Raw genomic sequence first — 17,585 nt, forward strand, 5'->3', positions numbered from 1 at the left:
AGAACAAGAAGCCCTTGAAATGACTGACAAGGAATTTCGAGTGATAATTCTAAGGAAACTGAATGAGATACAAGAAAACTCAGCTAGACATCATGATGAAACGAGGAAAAGTATACAGGACCTGAAAAAGGAAATGTACAAGGAAATCAATGGTCTGAAAAAAAATGTAGCAGAACTTACTGAACTGAAGAAGTTATTCAGGGAAATGAAAAACACAACAGAGAGTTTAACCAGCAGGCTTGTCGAAGTTGAAGAGAGAACCTCTGAACTTGAAGATGGGCTGTTTGAAATAACACAAGCAGACAAAAAAAAAAAAAAAAAAAAAAAGAATAAAAGACATTGAAGAAAATCTGAGAGAGATATCAGACAACCTTAAGCGCTCAAATATCCAAGTCATGGGTATCCCAGAAGGGGAGGAAAATGAAGATGGCATTGAAAACATATTCAACAAAATAGTGGCAGAAAACTTCCCAGGTATAGGAAAAATCACAGATCTTCAGATCCAGGAAGCTCAACGATCTCCAAATGTATTCAACCCAAAAAGACCTTCTCCAAGACATGTCATAGTCAAATGGGCAAAACTCAGAGACAAACAGAGAATCTTAAAAGCGGCAAGAGAGAAGCGTCAAATCACCTATAAGGGAGCCCCAATCAGGTTAACATCAGACTTTTCATCACAAACCCTAAAAGCTAGAAAGGAATGGGATGATATATTCAAAATACTAAAAGACAAAGATTGCCAGCCAAGAATACTCTACCCTGCAAGGCTATCCTTCCGAAATGAAGGGCAAATAGTATATTTCTTAGACAAACAAAAACTGCGGGAGTTCACTACCACATGACCAACCTTACAAGAAATTCTCAAGAGAGTACTGGGTTTGGTTCCTGAAAAATAACTACCACTGCCATAAAAACCCAAGAAAAATCAAAACCCACTAGTATAATAAAAATGGCATTCATGAAGAGAAAACAATCAAACAAAAACGCTATCTACAACCTAAGGAACCAACAAACACAGAAACCAAACAGTAAATCAGAAAGCAAGGAACAAAAGACACCTAAGACAACCAAACAATCAATAAAATGCTAGGAATAAATCAACACCTTTCAATAACAACTCTTAATGTAAAAGGCTTAAATTCCCCAATCAAAAGACACAGACTGGCTGACTGGATCAAAAAGGAGGACCCAACTATATGCTGCCTGCAAGAGACCCACCTCACACATAAACATTCACATAGACTAAGAGTGAAAGGATGGAAAAAGATTTACCATGCAAACAGAAAAGAAAAACGAGCTGGAGTAGCTATTCCTATATCTGACAAAATAGACTTTAAACTAAAAACCATAAAAAGAGACAATGAGGGACACTACATAATGATAAAAAGACTGATGCATCAAGAAGACATAACAATCATAAATATGTACGCACCCAATGTTGGAGCAGCCAGATTTATAAAACAAACTCTATTAGACCTAAAGAAGGAAATAGACACTAATACCATAATAGCAGGGGACCTGAACACCCCACTGTCAATATTAGACAGATCATCTAGGCAAAAAATCAGTAGAGAAACACAAGATCTAAACAGGACTCTAGACCAATTGGAATTGGCAGATATCTACAGAACATTCCATCCAACAACCTCAGAATATTCATTCTTCTCATCAGCACATGGATCATTCTCCAGGACAGATCACATATTAGGTCACAAATCAAGTCTCAAAAAATTCAAAAAAATTGGAATTATCCCATGTATTTTCTCAGACCACAATGGATTAAAACTAGAAATTAATAACAAACGAAACTCTGGAATCTATACAAACACATGGAAATTAAACAGCATTCTACTTAATGACATATGGGTCCAAGAAGAAATCAAGCAGGAAATCAAAACATTTATTGAAACTAATGAAAATAATGATACATCATACCAAAGTCTGTGGGATACTGCAAAAGCAGTATTAAGGGGGAAATTTATTGCATTAAATGCTCACCTCAGAAGAATGGAAAGATGGCAAGTGAACAACCTAACACTTCACCTTAAAGAACTAGAAAAACAAGAACAATCCAAACCTAAGGTTAGCAGACGGAAAGATATCATTAAGATCAGAGCAGAACTGAATGAAATTGAAAACCAAAAAACAATTCAAAAGATCAACGAATCAAAAAGTTGGTTTTTTGAAAAGATAAATAAAATTGACAAACCATTAGCATGGCTAACAAAAAAAAGAAGAGAGAAGATTCAAATAACAAAAATTAGAAATGAAAAAGGCGATATTATAACTGATTCATCTGAAATACAAGGAATCATTCGAGACTACTATAAACAACTATATGCCAACAAATTTGAACATCTGGAGGAAATGGATAAATTTCTGGACACACACAAGCTCCCAAAACTGAACCATGAAGACGTAGAAAATTTGAACAGACCAATAACAATAAAGGAGATTGAAGCTGTTATCAGAAGGCTCCCAACAAAGAAAAGCCCAGGACCAGATGGATTCACAGCAGAATTTTACCAAACATTCAAAGAGGAATTGACACCGATTCTTTACAAACTATTCCAAAAGATTGAAACGGACGCAAATCTCCCAAACTCATTCTATGAAGCAAACATCAACCTGATACCAAAACCAGGTAAAGATATAACCAAAAAAGAAAACTACAGGCCGATATCCTTGATGAATATAGATGCAAAAATCCTCACTAAAATACTAGCAAACAGAATACAGCAACACATACGTAAAATTATTCACCACGATCAAGTGGGATTCATCCCAGGGATGCAAGGTTGGTTCAACATACACAAATCAATAAATGTGATACACCATATTAATAAAGTCAAACACAAGGACCATATGATCATCTCTATAGATGCTGAAAAAGCATTTGATAAAGTTCAGCACTCATTCATGACAAAGACCCTCTATAAGTTAGGTATAGAGGGAAAGTATCTCAACATAATTAAAGCCATATGTGACAAACCCACTGCCAATATCATCCTGAATGGGGAAAAGCTGAAAGCTTTTCCTTTAAGAACAGGAACTAGACAAGGATGCCAACTCTCACCACTCCTATTCAACATAGTGTTGGAAGTACTAGCCAGAGCAATCAGAGAAGAGAAGGAAATAAAGGCATCCAGATTGGAAAAGATGAAGTCAAACTGTCCCTGTTTGCAGATGACATGATCCTATATATCGAACAGCCTAAAACCTCTACAAAAACCTGTTGGAATTGATAAATGATTTCAGCACAGTAGCAGGATACAAAATCAACACACAAAAATCAGTAGCATTTCTTTTCTCCAATAGTGAACATGCAGAATGAGAAATCAAGAAATCCTGCCCATTTACAATAGCCACAAAAAAAATGAAATACTTAGGAATTGAGTTAACCAAGGATGTGAAAAATCTCTATAATGAGAACTACAAACCACTGCTGAGAGAAATTAGAGAGGATACAAGAAGATGGAAAGATATCCCATGCTCTTGGATTGGAAGAATCAACATAGTGAAAATGTCCATACTACCCAAAGTGATATACAAAATCAATGCAATCCCCATCAAAATTCCAAAGACATTTTTCTCAGAAATGGAAAGAACTATCCAGACATTTATATGGAATAATAAAAGACCACACATAGCCAAAGCAATGCTTAGCAAAAAAAAAAAAAAAAAAAAAGTAAAGCTGGAGCCATAACACTACCTGACTTTAAACTATACTACAAAGGTATAATAACACTACCTGACTTTAAACTATATTACAAAGCTATAATAACCAAAACAGTATGGTACTGGCATAAAAACAGACACACTGATCAGTGGAATAGAATAGAGAGTCCAGAAATCAACCCACACACTTACTGCCATCTGATCTTTAACAAAGGCACCAAGCCTATTCACTGGGGAAGGGACTGCCTCTTCAGCAAAGGGTGCTGGGATAACTGGTTATCCATATGCAGGAGAATGAAACTAGATCCATACCTCTCACCATATACTAAAATCAACTCAAAATCCATTAAGGATTTAAATATACACCCTGAAACAATAAAACTTCTTAAAGAAAACATAGGAGAAACACTTCAGGAAATAGGACTGGACACAGACTTCATGAATATGACCCCGAAAGCATGTGAAACCAAAGGAAAAATAAACAAATGGGATTATATCAAACTAAAAAGCTTCTGCACAGCAAAAGAAACAATTAACAGAGTTAAAAGACAACCAATCCAGTTGGAGAAAATATTTGCAAAATATACATCTGACAAAGGATTAATATCCAGAATATATAAGGAACTCAAACAACTTTACAAGAAAAAAACAAGCAACCCAATTAAAAAATGGGCAAAAGAGCTAAGTAGGCATTTCTCTAAGGAAGATGTACAAATGGCCAACAGACATATGAAAAATGCTCAACATCACTCAACATCTGGGAAATGCAAATCAAAACCACACTTAGATACCATCTCACCCCAGTTAGTATGGCTAAAATCCAAAAGACTCTGAACGATAAATGCTGGCGAGGTTGTGGAGAAAAAGGAACTCTCATACATTGTTGGTGGGACTGCAAAATGGTGTAGTCTCTATGGAAAATGGTATGGAGGTTCCTCAAACAATTGCAGATAGATCTACCATACGACCCAGCTATCCCACTGTTGGGAATATACCCAGAGGAATGGAAATCATCAAGTCGAAGGTATACCTGTTCCCCAATGTTCATCGCAGCACTCTTTACAATAGCCAAGAGTTGGAACCAGCCCAAATGTCCATCATCAGATGAGTGTATATGGAAAATGTGGTACATCTGCACAATGGAATACTACTCAGCTATAAAAACGAATGAAATACTGCCATTTGCAACAACATGGATGGACCTTGAGAGAATTATATTAAGTGAAACGAGTGAGGCACAGAAAGAGAAATACCACATGTTCTCACTTATTGGTGGGAGCTAAAAATTAATATATAAATTCACACACACACACACACACACACACACACAAACGGGGGGGAAGATATAACAACCACAATTACTTGAAGTTGATACGACAAGCAAACAGAAAGTACATTGTTGGGGGGAGGGGGGAGGGAGGAGGGAGGGAGGTTTTCGTGATGGGGAAACAATAATTAATCACAATGTATATCGACAAAATAAAATTAAAAAAAAATAAATAAACAAAATACTTCTTAGTGATACATAATAGATGGTAAAGACAGAAAGAATAACTATAAATTTCTGATAATGGGCACATCTGGGGATAGGAGGGAAATGAGGTTATGATGGACACACTGGGAGCCTAATATCTGCCCAGTCTATCCATTAGTGTGTACCCAGTCAGCAGAGTTTATATGGCATTCATATTTAAACTTAAAACATTCTATATAATCTTTTCTAAGTATGATATGCCTCACTAAAGAATTTTAAAGAACTATTTACATGTGAAGAAATGGACAATTTAAAAATATTTATTTTACCATGTTATCTGACTACCTCTGCAGTTTTGCTATCAGTCTTAGTTTGGAAGGAGTTCTCAAGCCTTTCATACTGGGTCCATTTAAATCAATCTCTATATTCATTTGTGCAGGTTTGGGTAGCAAATGATTGAGAACCAGCCAGTGTCTGTTTAGAGATAACTGGTTACATAAACATGTATTATTAACTTTTATAAAAATTAAGGAAGTCTCCTATTGGTAAAGAAAACAGCTTCAGGACTCGTGTCTAATTGGACAAAAAAGCAAAGCATGTATCGATGTGTAAGCCAGAGGGAATAATAGAGTTGTGGAAACAGTAATTACAAGAATTGGAATTTCAGAGAGGGAGATTGCAAGAGAGGGTTTTTGCTAATTCTCAGCAGGAACTGATAATTACACATGGCCCACATGGCCACACTTTGTCCCATGGGACAGAGAAACTGGGGAAGTATTGGTTGGTCACTCAGGGCTGGTGCTGGAGTGAGAGATCACACAACTTGAGAAATACTGACACAGTTGATGTTTTCCATGGGACATTCTCTGTGCTCTGGGGATGAATGTGGAGAATTGAGGAGCCAGGCCAAGGGTTCCTAAAAGTCAGAGTAAAATCTGTCTGACTCTCAAAGTGCTTGGGAGGTAATGTTTCCCCAGAAGAACAGGACCTGCTGATTGGTCTCTCAAGATTTTTGCCACATTTTAAGACTGCAGGGCGTGGGTGCTAAGCAGCAAGCTAAAACCTCCAAAAGTCACAAGTGGATTTGCCACAGTCTTTCATGGTTGACTAGTGACCCACTAGAATTTCCATCCAAATCCCTGAAGAGCCTTCCCTGAGGAAGAGGGAAGAACCAGAGATGGATGAGCCTCATTACAACTGTGTATGGGTAATTGGACTCAGAGGGGGACAGAGACGGGAGAGAGAAGGGGCAAGAAGCTGTCACTGAAGGTGTAATTGCTGAGGATTTTCAAAAATGGGTATAGTACATCAATCCACAGATTAAAGAGCCCCACTTAGATTGGCAAACCCCAACTGGGAATAAAAAAGAAAAGAGGAGAAAATCATACTAAAGTCCATCATAGTTAAATTGCTAAAATGAAGGAAAGAAAGTCAAATTTCTTTTCTAAAGCAAATTTACACCCTCATATGTCATTATTAGACAATAGATATCAAAATATTCTAAAACTACTCATTCATCATAAGAAGATAAGAGTATGATAACAAACCTAAGATTCACAGGAGAATGAATATACTAAACAGAAAAAAATGAAATCAAATTATCAGGAGAGGGGGAAAATGACAGAATTGACAGACTTATAAATCTGAAAGCTGTTTATATGAATAATAAAAACCCAACAAAAACCATGTATTCATAAACACTTCCAGTGTTTATTTTAATTAAATAAATTTGACTCAAATAAAAATACACAAATGTGGAAGTGGAAAAAACCATAAATCTAGATTCTGAAGAAACTACAAAAATATGGATATTAAAATACACATTTCATAAATAAGTTGGATACTTTAATGAAAAAGAAAATTTTCTGGCCAAGTATAAATGATAAAACATTGCTAAGTAAGGGCCCCCCTTGAATGGCCTGCCCCAGGGCCTCTTTGGCCTACTTGGTGCTAAGGGCTCCCCTGGCCTGGTCTACCTCTAAGAGATACCCTGGTGTGGACTGGCCTGCCCTTCCACTAACGGCCTCCCTTGAATGGCCTCCCCCAGGGTCCCCTTGGCCTTCCCTCCCACTAAGAGCACCCCTGGCCATTCCTGGCCTGCCACTAAGGGCTGCCTTGGTCAGACCTGCTGCTAAGGGCCCCACTGCCACTAAGGGCAGACATGTCCAGGCCTACATAGGAGACCCACTGGCTTGACCTGCCTCAGGGCCCCTGTTTTAGTCCATTTTGTGTTGCTATAACAGAATACTTGGAACTGGGTAATTTATAAAAAAAAATAAAATTTACTGCTTAGAATTTCTGAGGTTAGGAAGTATGAAGTCCATCTGGTGGTAGCAACAGTGACCCAGGGGTCTTACATTGCAAGACAGTGGAAGCAGAGAGAGCAGAGAGAGAGAGAGACTCTCATGTGCTCTTCTTTTAAAGCCCTCAGAACCACACCCTTGACCACAATTTTTAATCCATGCACTATGGCATGGTCGGCCCTTGGCCCCCCCAAACTCATATCCTTTTCACATGTAAATGCATTCAATTCATCCCCACAATCTTAACTTGTTTCAACTTGAGAGTCCAAAGTTCAAAGTCCCATCTGTGAAATCAGTACAAGTTATCTACTTCCAAGATACAGTGGTGGGACAAATTGTACATATTCCCATTCCAAAAGAGAGAAATAGGTCAAAAGAAAGGAGTATTAGGTCCTAAGCAAGTCCAAAATCCAGCAGGGCAAATATTAAATCTCAAAGATGGTGAATCATATACCTTGAGTCCATGTTCCACATCCTCTGCATGCTGGTGTGGGGGTTGGGTCCCCAAGTCTTTGGGTAGCTTTGCTCCTGTGGCTTTCCTTGTTGCAGGCCACACTTCAGATCTCCCAGGCTGTCATTATAATCTGTAGCTCCACAGGTCTTGGGTCTCCATGGGAGTCCTGCTCTCATGACTCCACTAGACATGGTGCTGATGGGGTTTCTCTGCTGCAACCCCGACCCCATGTTTCCACTTGGAATTGCTCTAGCAAAGGCTGTCCATAGTGACTACACCCCTGTGACAGATCTCTTCCCGGGCACCCAGACTTTTCCATACATCCTTTGAAATCTGGGTGAAGACTCCCAAGCCTTCCAAGCTCTGGCATTTGTGAGCCTGCAGACCCAGTACCACATGGACTCCACCAAGGCTTCTGGCTTGTATTTTCCAAAGCTGTGGTTGCAGCCATACCTGGAGCCAATTTACCCACAGCTGGAGCAGCCAAAGTAGCCAGGGTGCTGGTGCTAGAAAGAGTTTCCCAGGGTAGCCCTGAGCAGTGAGCATGTGGGGGGCTCCTCAAGCTGGTTCCCCAAGACCATTTTGTCTCCCTAGATCTTTGGGCCTGAAATGGAAGAGTTGGTCCCAGAGGCTTCTGCAATGCCTTCAGGGCCTTTTACTCCTTCTCTTGATAGTCCCATTCTTTGGTGTTAATCTTCTTAGTACCGTTGAATTTCCTTTTGAAAATGCTCTGTTTCTCTACCACATGGCCAGGCTGCAAATTTTCCAAATCTTTACACTCTGCTTCCCTTTTAAATTCTGGCTTATGTCATGCCTTTACAGCCATAACTCAGAGTCTGTTACAAGTAACCTTGCAGCTCCCTTAATAGTTTGCTGCTTAGAAATTTCTTCCCTCCAATACTCTGCTTCCCAACTCAAGTTCCAACTTCTGCAAAGTCCTAGGGTATGGACACAACCAAGTTCTTTGCCAGTTCACAGCAAGGGTGACCTTTGCCCCAGTTTCCAATAAACTCTTTATTTCTATCTGAGACCTCCTTCGAATGGTCTTTGCAGTCCATATTTCCATAAGCATTCTGCTCACCACCATTTAACTGGTCTATAAGATATCCCAAACTTTCCCTCATCTTTTTATCTTCTTCTGAGTCCTCCAAACTCCTCCAAATTCTCCTCAACATCCAGTTCTAAAGCCTTCCCCACATTTTCAAGTGTCTGTTATAAGCAACACCCCACTCCTGGTACCAATGTTCTGTTTTAGTCTGTTTTGTGTGGCTATAACAGAATACTTGGCACTAAGGGTCTCCATGGACAGGCCTACTATTCAGGGTCCCCCTGCTGCTAATGGCCCCTTTCTGCTAAGGGCCTGCCAGGCCTGCCCCAAGTGCTTCCTTGGCCTTGCCTGGCACTAAGGGGTCCCCTGGCTGGTTGGCCCCTAGGGCCTCCCTGGGCTTGCCTGGCACTAAGAGCCCAACTGGGCTTGCCTGCCCATAGGGACCCCTGGCATTGCCTTCCTCTAGGGTCCCCCTGGCCCAGACTGGCTTGCCACTAGGGCTCTCCTGGACAGGCAACCTCCTGGACAGTGCCCCATAACCTGGCCTGGACTGCTCCTAGGAACCCCTGGCCCTGCCTACCCTGCCCCTAGGATGCTGCTGGCCTGGCCCTGCCTGGATCAGAGCCAAGGACCCCCTGACCTGTCCTGGGCTATTCCTAGGGCCCTGCTGGCCTGTTCTGGACTGACAGTATTGGCCACCTCTGTTCTGGCATGGTCTGCTGCTAAGGGTGCTGCCTGGGCTTCCCTTCCAGTAAGGGCACCCATGGCTTGGACTGCCCCTAGGGTGCCTGTGCTCTCACCTACCACTAAGGGCTGCCCTGGCCAGGCATGCTGCCAAGGGCCTCCTACAGCTAAGGTCCAGCCTGGCCTGTCCTGCCCAAGGGACCCACTGGTTGTCCTGCCATAGGTCCCCCCTTTATTGGTCTGCCCCTAGCAGACCGCTGCCTTAAGGGCCACCCTGCCACTAAGGGCATCTCCACCACTAAGTGCCCCCCTTGACTGCCTTGTCCCTGGGCCCCCTTGGCCTGTTGTGGTGCTAAGAACCCCCTGGCCTGCATCTAAGAGATCACCTGGCCTGGCTTGCCCTGCCACAAAGGACCCTCTTTGAATGGCCTGGCCCATGACCCCCTTGGCCTGCTTAGGGCTATGGCCTCCCTGGCCTGGAATGCCTGCCTGTAAGAGGCCCCCTGGACTGGGATGGCCTGCCCTGGGGATCTCTTAGAGGCAGGCCAAGCCAGGCCAGGGCAGCCCTGAGGCAGGCCCAGCTGGTGGGTCTCTTCTATACACCTGGTCAGGCCTGCCTATAGTGGCAGTGGGGCCTTTAACAGCAGGCCTGACCAGAGCACTGTTTGTGGCAGGCCAGGAAAGGCCAGGTGCACCATTAGTGGCAGGACAGGACAGGACAGGGGGTCTCTTGGAGGCAGGCCAGTCTGGGGGTGCCCTAGGGGGTTCTTTCTTTCTTTCTTGGGGGCCCAAGGGGAGGCCAGGACAAGGGTGCTGTTAGTGGCAGGGCAGGCCAGGACGGACCAAGGTGAGCTAGAAAAAAGAAGGAAAGAAAGAAGAAAAGCAAGAAAGAGAGAGAGAGTGAGAAAGAAAGAAAGAAAAAGAGATCCCAAGGAAAGAAAGGAAAGGAGGGAAAGAAGGAAAGAAAGAGAGAAGGAAAGAAGGAAGGAAAGAAGGAAGGAAAGAAGGAAGGAAGGAAGGAAAGAAAGAGCCCCCAAAGAAAGAAAGAAAGGAAAGAAAGAAAAGGAAGGAAGGGAAATAAGAAAAGGCAGGAATGGAAGGAAGGGAGGAAAGGAAGGGAGAGAAGGGAAGGAAGGGAAGGAAGGGAAGGCAGGAAAGAATGAAGGAAGGAGGGAAGGAAGGAAAGAAGGAAGGAAGGAAGGAAGGAAAGAGTCCCATTAGCCCCCCCCCCGGCCTGGACTGGCCTGCCTCTTAGTAATCCCCTGTTCGGGCCTAGCCAGCCCTTCCAGTAAGGGCTCCCCTGGCCTGGATCCCTTAGGGCCCCCAAGAAAGAAAGAAAGAAGGAAAGAAGGCGAGAGAGTGAGAGAGAGAGTGTGAAAGCAAGAGCGATAGCGAGCGAGCGAGCAAGCGAGAGAGAGAGACAGAGACAGAGAGAGAGAGACAGAGAGAGAGAGACAGAGAGAGCCCCCTAAGAAAGAAAGGAAAGAAAGAAGGAAGGAAAGAAAAAGAAGAAAGGAAAGAAAGGAAAGAAGGAAGGAAAGAAAGAGCTCCCAAGAAAGAAAAAAGGAAAGGAAGGAAGGAAGAAAGGAAAGAAGGAAGCAAAGAAAGAAGGAAAGGAAGGAAGCAAAGAAAGTAAGTAAAGGAAGGAAGGAAAGAAAAAGGAAGGGGGAAGAAAGGAAGAAAAGGCAGGAAGGGAAGGAGGATGGCAAGGCAGGATGGGAGGGAAGGAAAGGCAGGAAGGTAGGGCAGGAAGGGAGGGAAGGTAGGGAAGGGAAGAGAGGAAGGGAAGGAATGGAAGGAAGGGAAGGAGGAAGAGCGAAAAAGAAAGAGCCCCTCTAAGGGCCCCCTTGGCCTGGCCTCATCTACCTCTAAGAGAGCCTCTGGCCTCACCTGTCCTGTCACTAAGGGCCCCTCTGGTGTTTCCTGGCCTGCGACCAAGAGCTGCCCTTTCCAGGCCTTCTTCTAGTGGCCCCACTGCCACTAAGGGTGGTCCAGGCCAGGCCTGCACCAGAGACCCACTGCCTTAGAGCTGCCCTGGTATGATATGGCACTAAGGGCCCCCCTGGCTTAGCATACTTGGTGCTAAAGGCCTCTGTGGTCAGGACTAATATTCAGGGCCCTCCTGCTGCTAAGGGCCTCCTTCTGCTAAGGGCCTGCCAGACCTGCCCCAAGTGCTTGGCCCAACCTGCACCCCCTAAGCCCCCCTGGCCTTGCAGTTCTGTTCTAAGTGCTTCCTTTGCCTGGCCTGGAACTAAGGGGCCCACCTGGCTGGCCTGCCCTTAGGACCCCCTAGACTGGCCTGGCCTGCTCTTAGGGACCCCTGGCCTAGCCTGGCCTGCCACTAGGGCTCACCTGGCCAGGCAGGCTTACCCCAAGTACCCCCTTGCCTGGCCTGACCTACTCCTAAGGCAACCCTGGCCCTGCCTGGCTTGCCCCTAGGATCCCCCCCAGCCTGTCCTGTCCTGTCCCTAGGACCCTGCTGGCCTGACCTGACCTGGTCCAGGACCAAGGACCCCCTGACCTGTCCTGAGCTGTCTCCAGGGCCCTGCTGGCCTGTCCTGGTCTGGCACTATGGGCCACCTCTGTCCTGGCATGGTCTGCTGCTAAGGGCCCCCTGCCTGGATTTGCCTCCCACTAAGTGCCCCCATGGCCTAGCCTGCCCCTAGGGCTCCTGTGCCATCACCTGACACTAACAACTGTCCCGGCCAGGCATGCTGCCAAGGGCCTCCTACTACTAAGGGCTGTCCTGGTCTGTCCTGCCCAAGGAAGCCACTGGCCTGGCCTGCCATGTGGACCCCCTTTACTGGTCTGCCCCTAGTGGACCACTGCCATAAGGTCCACCCTGCCATTAAGGGCACCCCTGCCACCAAGTGCCCCCTTGACTGGCCTGTCCAGGGACCCCCTGGTCTGCCCTGGCACTAAGGGCCCCCCTGGACTGACCTGGTTTGGCCTGCCACTAAGGGCACCTCTGGCCTGGAAGGTGCTTTCTTGGGCTGCCCTGGCACTAAAGGCCATCCTGCCCCAGTCTTACCCCAGGGCCCCTTGGCCTAGTCTGACCAAGGGACCAATTGTACTGGTCTTCCCCTATAGGACCCTGAGGCTGGACTACTGGTAAGGACACCTGCTGCTTTCTTTTTTTTGTTGTTTTTTTTGTTTTTTCTTTAATGTTTTTTTTTCTTGTTCATTTTTTCTCTCTGTTTTTAACTATTTTTCTTTGTTGCATTTTTTCTGAGTTTAAAAAAAAATTTTTTTTTTTTTTTTGCATTTTTTTGGTGTGTTTTTCTGTCTAATTTTTTTTCCTTTTTTTGGTTCTCTTCTTTTTTTTTTTTTTTTTCTTTTTGTTGGGGTTTTCTTCTTTTCCAGAAGTTTTTTTCTTTTCAGGGTTTTTTCTTCTTTTTGGAGATTTTTCTTCTTTTTGTGAAGGAGGGTGTTTCTTCTTTTCATTAGGGTTTTGTTCTTTTCATTGGGGTTTTCTTTCCACTGGGGTTTTCCTATTTGGGGGAGTTCTTTTGGGAGCTTTTACAGGCATTTTCTTCTTTTTGATGGGGTTTTGTTCTTTTTGGGGGGTTTCTGCTTTTTGTTGGGGTTTTCTTATTTTGGGGGATTTTTCTTCTTTTTCTTGAGGTTCTGTCAGGGTTGTCTTCTTTTGGGTTTTTTCCTGTTGGGGAGTTTTTCTTCTTTATGTTGGGGTTCTCTTCTTGTTGGTGTTTTTCTTTTTTGGGTGTTTTCTTCTTGTGGGTGTTTTCTACTTCTTTGGGGTGTTTTCTTCATTTTGGGGGTGTTATCTTCCTCTTTTTGATGTTATCTTCCTATTTTGTGTGTTTTCTTCTGCTTGGGGTTTTCTTCCTTTTTTGGTTGATTTTTTATTCTTTTGGGTGTTTTCTTCCTATGTTGGGTGTTTTCTTCCTTTTATGGGTGTTTTGTTCTTCTTTTGGGCATTTTCACCTTTTGGGTGTTTTCTCTATCTTGGTGTTTTCTCCTTCTTCTTGGTGTTTTCCTCTCCTTTTTGGTGTTTTCCTCTTTTCTTTTTTTTATTTTGTTCTTTTCATTTTCTGGTCCAACTTCTCAGCCAGCTCCATCTTCACATGCTGCCCCGACTGCAGTGCATGGGTGACCTCCATGTTCTAATTGGTCTGAATGGAGAGAAGCAATTGGTGGCCACCTGATGCAGCTGGAACCCACGGCACAGGGAAGTGGGCACAGGGCACTGGCTCACAGGGTGCCTTCCCAGGTACCATTTCATGTGAAGTCTCCACCACCCCACTTTACAAGTGGGGAAACAAAGGCCCAGGGGTTGAGGGTGGAGGGCAGGCTGGCAAGATGGGTGGCACATCAGCCTGATAAAGCCAGTCTATAGCTTAGCCAGCTGCTCCTGGAGCTCACAGGCCTGGGACAGAATGCAGCTGGTGGGGGTGTGGTGGCACTGCATGCCCTCCAGCACCTGCCTGTACTGCTTGCCTCAGAGCCCAGCAGCCCACCTCAGCTCTAGCAACCACTCTTCCTGCATTTGGTTCAGGTGGCTCAGACCCTTGTTGTACTTTACCTGAGCCTGGAGCTGACCCACCAGGCTCTCCAGCTGCTTCTGCATCTGCTCAGCCTCCACCTTCAGCCACCATTCTTCCTTGCTGGACCTTGCTGGAAGCTCCAGGGGTGGAGGCTCAGCTGAGAAATAAATCAGATAAGAGCCTCTGGCCTCTGGAGTTGCAAAACACCCTCTTCTTGAATCACAGCTCCTAATTTAGGCTTCTCGCCCCAGACGATGGCTTCCTGGCTAATCATTCCTCATGCCCAGATGATGGCCAATCATTCAAACCACTTTCAAATAGAGTTCCTCATTTTCTTGTGCTCAAGACAACTGTGGGAGGCTGACAATGGGCTCTCCACCCCTTTGCAGACAGGGACACTGAGGCTCAGATGACCAGACTTGCTGTCTGCTGTCACACACCTCTTTCTCTTCCCCCACATGCTCGCAGGCCACCCCAGCCATGGCTTAGCTGTCTTTCTGCTTACATCAGCCAAACAGGTCTCCAGCTCCTGAGCCTGATTCAGGCCATGTTCCTCCCTTGAAGCGTGCACCTGCCCAGAGCACAGGTATGTGAGCCATGGAGGGAGTGGCTACAGAATGGACAGGCTGCCACCTTCCTCTCTGCCCCCACCCACATAAAACCAAAAGCCTGGGCTGCAGCAGCTCACTTGTTGTGGCAGGAGCTTGGATGTCTTGAGCTTTTTCATCTGGAGTTGCAAGGCTGCCTTCTCCCTCACAAGGACCTGAAGCTTCCTCTTCGGTTGGGACTGGCAGCACTTGAGGTCCTCATAGTTGTTCCTATAGCCAGTGGTGGTGAAGAATGGAAAGAATAAGGAACAGAAAGGACCACTTTGGTGATCAACACACTAACTTTGACCCATAATCATAGGACCATGGCATGGGAAGGGGACCCCAGAAATCAAGAGTCAGAAGTGCCAGTCCAGAGAGTGGACATGAATTGCCTGAGGTCACACTTGAGTCACTGGCACAGCTGGGGCCAGAGCTTGGCTCTGCACATGTCCAAACCTATGCATCCACTGCATCATGCTCACCTGTACCCCTCCCACCTCCCACCACATTACCCACACTGAGGCCCCCCAGACCTGCCATCCACCTTCCGCCTCCTACTTGTTGTACTCCAAGTGCAGGTGGAGAGCATCTTGCTCTTTTTTCAAGGTGTGGTAGGACTGCACATACAAGTCAGGATTTGGCAGGGAGAAGATGTAGTCAGGGCACACTAACACTGACACCTACAGCAACCATTCGGCAGTAACATTTCCTCCCCCTTAATCACACTTGACATCTTTTTCAAGGCATTTCCAAGCCCATGTTCTCAGTTGGTTTTACTAAGAACTCATTAAGCATGGAAGAGGCAAGGAAAGAGATTTGATTTACAGCTGGCTGACAGAGGCCCAGGGATATTGGGTCATGTTGCCATTGTTATGACTATCACCACCATTGTTTGACTCTGTATTGAGCGCATCACCAGGCTCTCAACCCATTGAATCATCACAAACACCAAAGGAGGGAGTTACTATTATTTCCATTTTGTAGATGAAATACAAAGTATTAGAGGTTAAGTGCTAAGATCACTTACAACTGAGATTTGAGCATCCAGGTCTATCTAATTCTCTAAACCGATATTTCCCCCTGGGGTTGGAGGCACAAGCATGAGGGCAGCTGGCTGGGCTCGCCCTCTCAGCTTCCTTCTGCCATGTGGAGACAGCGGTCAGACTCTGCTCCAGTTCTTTTATCTGCTGCTTACATGAGCAGAGGCAGCTCACCAGATGTTCACACTTCCCTAGAATGACAAAGGTCAAGATGGAGCTCAAAGGACTCCCCCAAAGGCCTGCCAAGGCACCAGGTTGAGGGAGGAAAACTGTCCAGGTTCACACCTGCTTTCTGCCAGACTGCATGGTGAGCATTGGCCAGGGCTCTCTGTAACTGTGCCTTTTTGGACATTAAGACAACAGTGGTCCAAATCTGAGCCTTTGGGAGAAAAGCCAAACAGGTGCTGAGAGAGGGAAAGGAAGGTTCTCTAGGCAACATGAGGGATGCCATACAGTCCACTTACCTGCAGTTTTTCCTGCAGGAAATTTGACCACTGAAACCTACTCTCCTGGTATAGGAAGAAGAAAGAAACAGCTCTTACCAGGGAGGCAGAGATGTAACAAGCAAAGGACAGGCTCCCAGAATGTCACCAATGGCCCAAGACAGACCCACCAGTGAGACCAGATTCTCAGGGACCTTGTGGGGCTAAGGGTGGGGTGCAGGGGTGAGACTTGTCCAGGTGGGGAGTGGGCCAGACAAGCCTGCAGCCTCTCCATCTGAGTCTTTCCCCAAACCCATCAGCCATGGAATGAGCAAACAAAGAAATCATGTTCCTCTTTCCAGTTGATCCAGAGTTTCCAGGTGCCATTTTTTCTGCATGGAGAGTCACAGGAAGGTGACTGAGATTGTCCCTCTTGGCCCCATTCCCCAGACCAGGGTGGTGGGCAGGGGACAAGAATGGATTTTCAAGGAAAAGCTCTCAGACCCTATGGGGATGCAAATTGACAAACTCTCCTCAAACTCCCAAGGAAAGAGAATTTGGGTCTTTGTTGGTTTTTGCTCACAACTGCAGAGCTGAACATCTGAATCTGGATTCTCTTTAAAGGACAACCACAGAAACCTCTAGAAATGGAGGCTGAGAAAGGAAAGACCACCCTTCTTCCAGCTTGTGGTTCACAAGGGTGCACGTATTCAACATGAACCACACACTACAGGACAGGGACTGTTCTTAATAGCAGGGATCCAGGAATGAAAAGGCCAGGCAAGCTCCCTTTCTCCCTTTCAAGTTTGCCTAGAAATCTTTCATTCTTAGAGCTGAAAGGGACATTTGACATCCTCTAATTCTATTTCAGGACACTCAAGCCCAGGCAGGAGAGGTGGCTCATCCAAAACCGAAGACAAAGCAAAGCAGGAACTAAGTCAGGGTGGGAACACAGGGCTTCTGATGATAGTCAGCCTAGTGTTTCCAGCAGGGGGACAGCCCAGGCCACGTGTGGTGAGGACTCAAGCAGGGGTGTCTGGAGAAGAGAGAGCGGGCAGACAGGGAAGCAACAGAAAGAGCCATGCTGCATGGTCTGGGGTCCCTCCTGCTAAGACCTAGGGCCTCCAGCACCCCATTCTCCCTTGGTACTAGGGCCCCCCAGCCCCTTCCTTCAGATCCCCAAGGGGAAATTGGAGCCCAGGCTTGGCAGCGTGGAATCAGGGGACCCTACTGGACTCTTACCAATTCCTGGATCTTGCTCCTTAGACATTTGTTTTCTAAGTAGCTGGAGTACTGGGCTACTGCCAGATCTAGGCACTGGCTCTGAGGCACATGCAGAGAGGAGGAGTTGGAGGAGGGTTGTGGGGAGAGGTAGAGAAAGCAATCA

At 45.4% G+C, this 17,585-nt stretch overlaps 1 pseudogene; it reads right to left on the bottom strand.

Annotated features, from left to right (window-relative positions):
• Positions 1-17,585, bottom strand: part of LOC134362500 (quinone oxidoreductase-like) — a 152,156-nt pseudogene that overhangs the window by 132,210 nt on the left and 2,361 nt on the right.

This window comes from Cynocephalus volans, chromosome 14 (genome assembly GCF_027409185.1).
Source record: "Cynocephalus volans isolate mCynVol1 chromosome 14, mCynVol1.pri, whole genome shotgun sequence".
Taxonomy (NCBI): Eukaryota; Metazoa; Chordata; class Mammalia; order Dermoptera; family Cynocephalidae; genus Cynocephalus; species Cynocephalus volans.